Raw genomic sequence first — 12,180 nt, 5'->3', positions numbered from 1 at the left:
GGGTAGGAAGGACTAAAAGGAAAAAAATAGGGAAACAAACTCAGACCCTGGAAAAGAGCCATAATTTTTTTTAATGTAATTTAAGAGACATGGAAAAAGACTAAAAATTTCTTATTTATTTATTTTTAATTATTTATTTATTTGAGAGAGAGAGAATGCACAAGCAGGGGGAGCAGCAAAGGGAGAGGGAGAAACAGGCTTCCCGCTGAGCAGCGAGCCCAAAGTGGGGCTCAATGACAGGACCCTGGGATCATGACCTGAGCCAAAGGCAGATGCTTAGCTGACTGAACCACCCAGGTGCCCCAAAAAAGACAAAAAATTTCAACTGCTGAGTTCTCAATATAGATAAGAGGTTCTGCAGAAAGGTAATAAGGAACAGCTTAGCTTATTAAAATAATTTTTTAAAAAGCTAAGAATTTTCCTATTCAAGGGAAGTAATAAGATCTCAAAATGTCTCAAGACAGATCTTAATGAAATGGTATAACTTCAAGGAGAAAGTAAATACCTTAGTAGCTACATTAAGGGACAATCTTACAAAGGGAATAATAAGGATGTTGGCAACCCACTTCTCAGCAACAATAACAGATGGAAGAAGAAGATGAACTGGTATCTTTAATTTTTTTAAAGATTTTATTTATTCATTTGAGAAAGTGAGCGAGAGCGAGTGAGCAAGCAGGCACAGGGGGAGCAGCAGAGGGAGAAGCAGACTCGCCACTGAGCAGGGAGCCTGACATGGGCTGGATCCCAGGACCCCAGGATCATGACCTGAGCTGAAGGCAGACACATAACTGACTAAACCACCAGGTGCCCCATGAACTGGCGTCTTTAAGACGCTATAAGTAAATAGCTGTCAAACTGGACTGATAGAGCCACAAACATTATTTGTCCACAATAAGAATGAAGTTATATTTTTATTTAAAAGTGCTAAAAACATTTACCACTCAAAGACCTTCTGCGAACTATTAGTAAAGGATATAGCTCAGAAAGAAGAAAATTAAACCCAAAGGAACTGGCAAAATATACTGTTGAATTAACTACAGATTGTTAAAAAAAATACTTACATTTTCATGATGAAAAATTAGGAACAAAATATCAACACAGGTAATGTAGGAAATGTGAGGGAGCACGGGTAATAACAAGCACCTTAGTGGCAAGTTCTTACCCTATTCAGGGATAAAAGAAATTTAATAACATTAAAATTTGTTAGATTTTTTAAAAATTATATCCATGGGTTAAATTCAAATTGTACCTCCAATGTAAGAATGGAGGCTCCTGGGTAGTGCAGTCAGTTGAGAATCCAACTCTTGGTTTTGGCTCAGGTGGTGATCTCAGGGTCGAGACTGGGCCCCCTTTAAGCCCACATTGAGCCCGCATTGGGCTCTGTGCTCCGCAGGGAGTCTACTGGAGATTCTCTCTCCTTATCCCTTCTCCCACCCCTTGGTAGTGGACTCATGCTCTCTCTCTCAAAATAAATAAATAAATCTTAAAGGAAAAAAATAAGAAGGTAGGGTGGAGAAAGAATAAGAAAAAACAACAACTAAGTGGGATCCATTAAAAAAAAAGCCATAGAAGGAGAAAAGAAGGACAAGAAAATAAAAGTTAATTGAAACACAAAATAAAACAAAGTAATAATTGCTAATAATACATCAAAATGCAAATATTTAAATTGTATTTTTTGAAATTTAGCTCATGCTATTTAAAAAGAATATATTTAAAACAAAATGACATAGAAAAGTATAACTAAAAATATAAAGAAAAGACAGACATCATCTCAACAACTGAAAGCTGATGTAGCAATATGAATAAGAAACAAAAATATTATAAGGTATAAAGCATAAACAAGTATTAAGAATGTTCCTACATGAGGATTAAAGAAATAATCCACTAGAAGATGTTATAATCATGAATGCATATGCACCTAAAAATATAGTGTCCTAACATTTAAAGAAAAATTGATAGAAACATGAAGAAAAAATGTTTAAAAAAATCAAAGCAGACACACATGAATATAGTCAACTGATTCTGACAAAGGTGCAAAGGCAATACAATGGGGCAAAGATAGTCTTTTCAACAAAATAACTGGAACTGGACATCCACAAGCAAAAAAAAAAAAAAGAATCAAGCCAGATATTATACCCTTCACAAAAATTAACTCAAAATGGACCACAGATCTAAATGTAAATCGTAAAACTATAAAATTCATAGGAGACAACAGAGGAGAAAACCTAGATAGCCTAAGGTATAGAAATGCCCTTTAAGATACAATACTAAAGTCATAATCCATAAGATAAACAATTAATAAGCTAGAATTTATGAAAATTAGCTCCATGAAAACCATTATCAAGAAAATCAGAAGACAAGGACGCCTGGGTGGCTCAGTTGGTTGAGCGACTGCCTTCGGCTCAGGTCATGATCCTGGAGTCCCGGGATCAAGTCCCGCATTGGGCTCCCCCTGCTCGGCGGGGAGTCTGCTTCTCCCTCTGACCCTCCTCCCTCTCATGCTCTCTGTCTCTCATTCTCTCTGTCCCAAATAAATAAATAAAATCTTTAAAAAAAAAAAAAAAGAAAATCAGAAGACAAGACACAGGATGGGAGAAAACATTTGCAAAAGACATATCTGATAAAGATTGTTACCCAAAATATACAAAGAACTCAGAAAACAATATGAAGGCAAACAACACAACTTAAAAATGGGTCAAAACCCTTGACACCTTACCAAAGAAGATAAACACATGACAAATAAACATATGAAAAGATGCTCCACGATATGTCATCCAGGAAATGTAAGTTAAAATAGCAATGGAATACCACTAAACACCTATTAAATTGGCCAAAATCCAGAAGACTGCCGATAGCAAATGTTGCTAAGATGTGGAACAACGGGAAGTCCCATACATTGTTGGTGGAAATGTTACTTCTATAGCCACTTTGAAAGACAGCTTGGCAGCTTCCTACAAAACTAAACCTAGTCTTACCACACAATCCACTAATTGGTCTACTTGGTATTTACCCAAAGGAGTTGAAACTTCTGTCCATACAACAACCTGCACATAGATGTTTATAGCTGCTTATTTATAATTTCCAAACCTTGGAAGCAACCAAGATGCCCTTCCATAGATGAATGGATAAATTATGGTACATTCAGGCAATGGAACATGACTCAGTACTAAAAAGAAATGAGCTATCAAGCCACAATAAGACATGCAAGAACCATAAACGCATATTACTAAGCAAGAGAAGCCAGTCTGAAAAGCCTAAATACTCTCTTATTCCAACCATATGACATTCTGAAAAGGATAAAACTATGAAGATAGCATAGAGAGCAAGATGGAGTCATTCATGTCAAGCAGTGGCCTGTGTCAAGCAAGGACCAAGCAGCTAAGGGCATTGCAGCCAAGACCAGAACCAGCTGACAACACACTCAGAACCAGAGGAGGTCTGCAAAGGCTCAAGATTGATTTTATCTTGTTTGTTACATGACTTGTCTTGTGCTTTGCTTTGTGTGATGTGAAAGAAGCCAAGTTAAACACATGGTGAAATGCCGTTGAGTTTGGAAATCTTAATCTGCTTTATCATTATGTTAACCTTGTTTTATGACTGAATAAAACTGATCTTGTAGAAAGACACAACTCACGTGTGCACCTTCAGAGTATGCTCATGACACAGTAAAAAGATCAGTGATTGCCAACGTTTGGTGGGGGAAGAGATGAATAGGTAAAGCACAGAGGATTTTAGATTTTAGGGCAATGAAAATACTCCATGTAATACCATAATGATGGATACACTTATTATACATTTGTCCAAACCCATAAAATGTACACCAGAAAGAGTAAACCATAAAGTAAACTATGGATTTGGATGATTATGATGTATCAATGTGGGTTCATCAACTGTAACAGTCATGCCATTCTGTTGAGGGAGGTTGATAATAAGAGAGTTGTATGCATGTGTGAGGGCAGAGGCTATATAGGAAATCTGAAATTCCCATCAATTTTGCTATGAACCTAAAACTGTACTAAAAAATTTTTTTAAATCATAATGGGAGATTTTAATGTGTTTTTCTCACAAATGTCTGACTAGACACAAAAAATAGAAAATAGCAGATTGGAAGCAAACAAACCAAAAAAAAAATAATAATTAATGAACTTTACTAACATATAAATAGAGTCAGAGGGAAAACCCTGGTACCCAACCAAGTTTGGACTGTTCTATTTCTAAAAATTGACAATTTTAGAGGTCACCAAAAAAAGTTAGTTACAACTTTAAAGTAATGATTTGTCTGCCGAATTTATTTTTTCTTCACAGTCAACTTTGGTTAGAGATCAAGAAGTAAAATGGTAGCAAAAATATTTAAAAATACAATCCATAGACTAAATGGGAAATCTTATAAAGTTTTTAAGACGACGAGATGCAGTCAAGATGGTACATTAAAGGCAATGCATCTGTCCCCACCTCCCCCCAGAAAGCAAACTAACCAAAAAACAGATTAGAAAATAATTTCAAGGTGGGGGTCAGGGAATGAACAGGCAGAACACAGGATTTTTAAGAAAGTAAAAACACTCTGTATGCATTATAGTGATGAATATATGTATGTCATTATACTTGTGTCCAAATTCATAGAATATACAACACCTAAAATGAACCCTAAGTTTATCTATGGACCTGGGTGACTATGGTGTCAATGTAGTTTCATGCTTGGTAAAAACTGGATCATTCTGGTGAGTAATGTTGATAATGGGGGAGGTTACATGTAGCAGCAAAAGGTATGTGGGAAATCTCTGTACCTTCCTCTCAGTTTTGTTGTAAACCAGGAACTGTTGTTTTTTTTTAATCATCTTTTTGGGGCACCTGGGTGGCCCAGTCGGTTAAGTGTCTGCCTTTGGCTCAGGTCATAATCCTGGGGTCTTAGGATCGAGCCCTGCATCAGGATCCCTGCTCAGTGGGGAGCCTGTTTCTCCCTCTCCCTGCCCCCACTTGTGCTCTCTCTCATTATCTCTCTCTCTAATAAATAAAATCTTTAAGAAAAGAAACAAGAAACCACTTTCTTTAAAAAAAATCATCTTTTTTTTACAAAGAAATTCGAGCATAAAACTAAAAACATTTAAGAGCAAAAAGTAATAAACCTGTGAGCAGAATTCATATTTTTGGAGGTAATTTTGATAGTTCATTTGGAAGAATGAAAATTTTAATAACCTGTATAAAATACTTAAAATAAATCTTAATGCATCCAAATTCTGAAAGGATAAAAAGGAATTAACCAGTTAAAATCCATGAGAAAACCAGAATCCAGAGAAATACAAGGAGCATTAAACCCACTTTTACCTTGAACCAGGCACAATTAAACTTCAGTTTTGATAGATTTATGAGGCAAGCAGGACAGAAATTAAAACAAAGAATCCTTTCCTGAAGATGGAGTTTTTTCAAGATCAAAAGATGAGTCCTTCATAGTTTGGTTGAACCAGAAGTAAACGTTCCTCAGGCAATTACAAAGAACCCTGAGTTTTTACTGAAGGAGAAAAACAGTTGTTCCCCGAGACATCAGGATTATAAGTAGCTCTTCCAAATCAGCTTCTTGAGGCCAAGCCTAAATTCCCAACACCTGAGTGGTCTAAACAGCCTCAACATATATCCCAAAGAGCTAAAAGAACCACAATCATAGCCAAATAGTAACATAGAGATAGTAATACTAATAGATAGTTATATATCTCTGAGAAAATCACAGAATAAACAAAAATTAGAAAAACATTTAGACGGTTTGGTGAACAAACTTAATTCACTAAATTTCTTCTCAGGAGGATAGCATCTTCATCTGTGTCTCAGAGAAGCCAATTGGATAACCTAGACAATGAACAGTCCACAGGAAAACGATTACAGACGCAGGAGGGGTACTGAATAAACAGCTGAAACTACAGAGGAGCTACAAAGACTTTTGACCAAGATTGTAAATCAATAATGCTCACTATTAAAAAAAAATTAAAGTCAAGTTTGAAAATGTGTTCAGGGAACATGAAACTGTAACAAGTAACCTAAGGGTTGAAAAAAGCATGGAAGAGAACAGGTAGAAAGTCAGTCTTTTTTTTTTTTTTTTTCTCAAAGATTTTATTTATTCATTTGAGAGAGAATGAGATAGAGAGAGCATGAGAGGGGGGAGGGTCAGAGGGAGAAGCAGACTCCCCGCCGAGCAGGGAGCCCGACGCGGGACTCGATCCCGGGACTCCAGGATCATGACCTGAGCCGAAGGCAGCCGCCCAACCAACTGAGCCACCCAGGTGCCCAGAAAGTCAGTCTTTACAACTTGAAAGATATTTTCTTTCTCTCTCTTTTTTTTCCTTTTAATTTTCAGTAGTTGTTCTAAATGTCTGTCTGGGTATAGTTTCTCTTGGAATTATTCTGACTGAAGATGGATGAAGTTCCTTGAACTGGCAAACTGTTTTTCACCAGTTTTGGAAATTGTCGGTCTTCCTGTCTTCAAAAATTGCATCTTCACCAATCTTTGTCTACTACTTAAAGACTCCAGTAACATGCAATTTAGATTTTAAACCATATTCCATGTATCTATTATTCTTTTTAAAATTTATATCTTTTTTTATGCTTTAATATGGGTATTTTCTTCTAATCTTTTTTTCTAATTTACTCATTTTTTCTCTTCAATTGTGCCTAACCTACTGTTGAAACCATCACTGAGCTATTAATTTTATTTCCCATTATAGAAATAATATCTGATATTTCATAGTTTCATTTCTCTGGTGAAATTCTCCATTCATGCCACTTAATACCTTGGATGTATATTAAATATAGTGGTTTTAATTTTTTAAATTTTATTTATTTTTGAGAGATTGAGAGAGCATGCACACACACACAAGAGGGGAAGTGGCGGGCAGAGGGAGAGGGAAAAGGAATCTCAAGCAGACCCTGAGCTGAGCACAGAGCAGTGTCTGGGCTCCACACTGAGATCATGACCTCAGCCGAAACAAGAGTCTGACGCTCAACCAAGTGAGCCACCCAGGAGCCCCTTAAATATAGTGGTCTCAAACAATTACTGGTAATGCCAGTGTAAGGGTCTTCTACATTTCTATTTTTCTATGTATTTTTTCTTCTGTATTTCTATTTCATTTTAGTGGCTGCTAGGTTTAACTGAGGGATACCCCCTTTTATGAGAAAATAAATAAATAGAGCTCCTTTGAGGCTCTGGATGATGTTATTGTCCCCCAGATGGGATGTAATTTTGTTTTTGCAGATGCTCTTGCTATGAACAGATAAACTTAATTCAGAAATTAAGCTGATAAGAAACAAGGCTTCGGTTCTTAGAATGTGGGTTTGTTTCTAGTGCACCCTATGATATAGCCCTTCGGGGTCATGACTGGAAACAGATTTTTTTTCTTATGAGGCTTTAAGTTTCTTCTTATCAGATTTCTTCTTATCAAGCTATAAACTCCTACTGTTGTTACCTTTTCCCTGTAAAATTACCAAGTTCGGTTTATTATCACATCCTCTCCCTGCTGCTCTCAGTTAGTTTTTCAGACATGATGCTTTTAAATGGAAAAATATGTAGAGGGGAAAATTTGGCATCAAATGTAAGGTTCACGTCTCTGGAGTTGTCTTTTATCTGTACTCCAATGTCTTTATTTTTTTTTTATTTAAATCCAATTAGCCAACATATAGTACATCATTAGTTTCAGATGATCAGTTGCATATAAATATATACTCTTTATGTATATCTTATCCAGCTATTTTAATTTCTCACATTGAGGGGCACCTGGGTGGCTCAGTCGGTTTAGCATCTGCCTTTGGCTCAGGTCATCATCCCAGGGTCCTGGGACTGAGCCAGGCTTCTCCTTCTGCCTGCCTCTCTGCCTACTTGTGCTCTCTCTCTATCAAATAAATTAAAATCTTTAAAAAATAATAATAATTTTTCACATTGAGCAGGTTTGTTCTAAATTGGCTAGTCCCCCATTGCTGGAAGTGCAACTCTTCAAGAGATTTCCTTTAGGCATTGGATGCAAAAGTTTTATGCATATACTTCACCTGTAGTTCACGGGCCCATATTGCTGCCTTTGAAGCTGGAAAATATAGACTATAACTGACAGATATGTTCCCAGCCAATGAAATTAATATTGAGGGACAATTAGGCACTAGCACATGTATGATACAATTTTCTTATCCATTTTATTCATTTTCTTTTGCCCCATTAGAATGTAATCTCTGGGAAGGAGTATTTTTATTTTATTTTATTTTGTTTATGCTTGTGTTGTATTTTAGTAAAACATTGTATCCTATGTGCCTAGAGTATCCTGGTCCAGTGTAGGTAGGCACTCAACAAATATTTGTGATGCATGAAAGGCCTTTCTAAGCATATTGCTAAATGTCAAAAATTACACATCTTCAGTTTTTTTGTTTGGTTTTTTTTGGATAGCAGTCTTCCACAATTTTAGTAATATTACAGTATAATTGTATCATTAAGATATAATAAAATACTTTCTGCCCAGGGATGCCGCCGAGTAAGCATCGTTAAAGTCTCCCCTCCCACCGCCGTCATTTCTAAGTCAGAGTCTCCCAAAGAGCCTGAACAGCTGTGGAAGTTCTTCATCGGAGGTTTGAGCTTTGAAACAACCGATGAGAGTCTGAGGGGCCATTGTGAGCAATGGGGAACGCTTACGGACTGGGTGGTAATGAGAGATCCAAACACCAAGCACTCCGGAGGCTTTGGGTTTGTCACGTATGCCACTGTGGAGGAGGTGGATGCAGCCATGAATGCAAGGCCACACAAGGTGGGTGGAAGTGTTGTGGAACCAAAGAGGGCTGTCTCAAGAGAAGATTCTCAAAGACCTGGTGCCCACTTAACTGTGAAAAAGATTTTTGTTGGTGGCATTAAAGAAGACACTGAAGAACATCATCTAAGAGATTATTTTGAACAGTATGGGAAAATTGAAGTGATCGAGATCATGACTGACCGAGGTAGTGGCAAAAAGAGAGGTTTTGCTTTTGTAACATTTGATGACCATGACTCTGTAGACAAGATTGTCATTCAGAAATACCATACTGTGAATGGCCACAACTGTGAAGTAAGGAGAGCCCTATCTAAGCAAGAGATGGCTAGTGCTTCATCCAGCCAAAGAGGTCGAAGTGGTTCTGGAAACTTTGGTGGTGGTCATGGAGGTGGTTTTGGTGGGAATGACAACTTTGGTCGTGGAGGGAACTTCAGTGGTCAAGGTGGCTTTGGTGGTAGTCGAGGTGGCGGTGGGGATGGCTATAATGGATTTGGTAATGGTGGAAGCAATTTTGGAGGTGGCGGAAGCTATAATGCTTTTGGCAATTACAACAATCAATCCTCAAATTTTGGACCCATGAAAGGAGGAAATCTTGGACCCATGAAAGGAGGAAATTTTGGAGGCAGAAGCTCTGGCCCCTATGGTGGTGGCGGCCAATACTTTGCCAAACCACGAAACCAAGGTGGCTATGGTGGTTCCAGCAGCAGCAGTAGCTATGGCAGCAGCAGAAGGTTTTAATTATTGCCAGGAAACAAAGCTTAGCAGGAGAGGAGAGCCAGAGGAGGGACAGGGAAGCTACAGGTTACAACAGATTTGTGAACTCAGCCAAGCACAGTGGTGGCTGAGCCTAGCTGCTACAAAGAAGACATGTTTTAGACAATACTCATGAGTATGGGCAAAAAACTCGAGGACTGTATTTGCGACTAACTGTGTAACAGGTTATTTTAGTTTCTGTTCTGTGGAAAGTATAAAGCATTCCAACAAAGGGTTTTAATGTAGATTTTTTTTTTTGGACCCATGCTGTTGATTGCTAAATGTAATAGTCTGATCATGACGCTGAATAACTGTGTCTTTAAAAAAAAAGATATAATAAAATACTTTCATAATAGAAGCATCAACATTCAATAACAAAGCCAATGAAATATAGAAAAGTAACATGTCACTTACCATTTTTTCTAGACAAGGCACCCCTGATTTCATCAAACCTTTTTAAAAGTGTAATTGCCAGACTTACTAATTATATTGTCCATTCTCCTTTGGATATACTTAAGTGTGTTACTCTTTCCTAAATGTAATACTCCAAAATAAAAACAATACAAAACAAATGGTCTGATCAGTGTTCAGGTTTAATGAAAGAAAGAGTCCCATTAGCTCATTCATTCATCATATTCTTGACGATACTGCTATAGGAAAAATTGAACCACTGAGGCAGCAAAAATTTCTTCTGAGGATATAAACTCAAGTAAACAAATATTTAACTATTAACTAATAATCTCCTGAGATTCAGGATAGGGGATCATGAGCAGTACAAAATGTTATAAATTTATTTTATAGGATGAAAAAATGAGCTATCCAAAAATAAAATTGAAGCCAAATCTATACCTTCAAATATTCAGTAAGATAGTATTGTGAGCAAGCATCCTTGGGAATTTATATCAGAGAATAACAGGTTTTCAGGCAGACTTTTTCGGGTGGTTATACCAAAGCTGCATCATTAAGAAATATTCTCCAAGATCCACTTGTACACCGCAACTGAACTTTTACTCTGAAACAAAAAAATGTCACATAAGCTTTCTTCACCTTCACTAGCTGTCGTAGTTCTAGAAATTATTAACTATAAATATTATTTCCTTTAAATTATAAAAATTAGAAGTAATTATTGCACAGTTGATAAAATTGCAATAAAATTTTTTGACCACAGCTCATATAACCAGTATCCGTACCAAAACCTTCTTTAGGTATCTGTTGCATTTGTGGTTCCTTATCAATTTATTATGAGAATTACAAGCCAGATTAACATAACATAATAAAAATAAATAAATAAAAAGTACAAATCGTGACCATTATTATTATCGTTGTTGTTATTATTATTATTATCCCAACGTTTTGTGGTCAGTAACTGGATTGACTATTACTGCTGTTGATACTGGGAATTACCAAATGTAGAAGGTTAAAAATGGTCCCTCAAAAATGTCCATATCCCAATCCTGGAAACTGCGAATGTGTTATGTTGCAAAGCAAAAGGCAGTGAAAGTTGCAGGTGGAATGAATTTAAAATATGGAAATTATCCAGGTGGGCCCAATGTAATCACATGAGCTCTTAAAAGCAGAAGCAGGTGTTGGGTGGAAGAAAGAGACACCTTGATACAGACTCCATCACTTTGTCCGGTTTTGAGGGTGAAGAGAGGTGACCCTGAGCCGAGGAATGTGGTGGCTTCTAGAAGCTGGGAATGGTCCTAGCTGATAACTAACAAGAAAACAGGGACCTTTGTTCTGTCGCCACAAGGAACAAAATTCTCCTAACAAATAAGCACGTAAGCTAATTCGTCCTTAGAACTTTATGAAAGGAATGCTGTGGGCATTCCATCTTAGGCTTGGGAGAGGCATACCAAACTTCTGACCACCAGAACTGTAAGATAGCAAATTTGCATTGTTTAAATTGTTCAGTTTGTTGCAATTGGCTACAGTAGCAATGGGAAACTAAGCCAAAGCTTATGGACCCTATCTCAGGCAACAGTAAAAAATACCTATTTCAAATAAGTGGTTGTAAATGTGCTGAAAACACACATGTGCAAACATCCACTGAGGCACACTCAAAATCCTCGTGATGACTAGTCCACTTCATCTTAACTTTAATGTCCCTCATGAAAACCCTGGGAGTAAAAGTAATTTAAATGTAGAATAGAAAATACCTCTGGGGCTTTATATTTATTGAAATATAGTAAACACTAATATTCCCTCATTTCAATTTAATAGCAGTTTTCAAGTGATTGCCTTATTAGTTTAACCTTTATTAGGTCATTTTCAAAGGTCTTGGGAAATGTATGTTTTTATAGAATTCAAACTCTTGCTAACTTCTATTTATTGTACTTAAATGAAACCACTATTAGATTTTAAGGGTTTTAATCTTTAAAATAAAGCAATCTGTTACAGTAGGTTTTATATGGCATGCTTTAATGTTTTCTGCATTGCTCCTGTCCTAGTTTTTAGGTCAAAGACAAAATTATCACTACCTGAAGGCTAGAAAGATTATTGTTGACACAAGACCCAAGAATAACTTACTGTGATCATAAAATCACCCAGTGCAGATATCATTGGGAAAAAAGGAAACTATGTCTATGGTAAAATGATCCTATTATAAACTAAAATAATTTACATGAAAATGAAGTTAATGCCTTTTTTTTTTTTTTTT

At 36.7% G+C, this 12,180-nt stretch overlaps 1 pseudogene; it reads left to right on the top strand.

The window, feature by feature from the left end:
- The first annotated feature begins 4,734 nt into the window (after positions 1-4,734).
- Positions 4,735-9,521, top strand: LOC102736044 (heterogeneous nuclear ribonucleoprotein A1 pseudogene; annotated as a pseudogene).
- Positions 9,522-12,180: the final 2,659 nt, after the last annotated feature.

Source organism: Leptonychotes weddellii, chromosome 12, assembly GCF_054177405.1.
Source record: "Leptonychotes weddellii isolate Sample4059 chromosome 12, ASM5417740v2, whole genome shotgun sequence".
Classification (NCBI taxonomy): domain Eukaryota; kingdom Metazoa; phylum Chordata; class Mammalia; order Carnivora; family Phocidae; genus Leptonychotes; species Leptonychotes weddellii.
The sequence above is the reverse complement of the archived record's forward strand: the minus strand, read 5'-3'. Positions and strand labels throughout refer to the sequence as shown.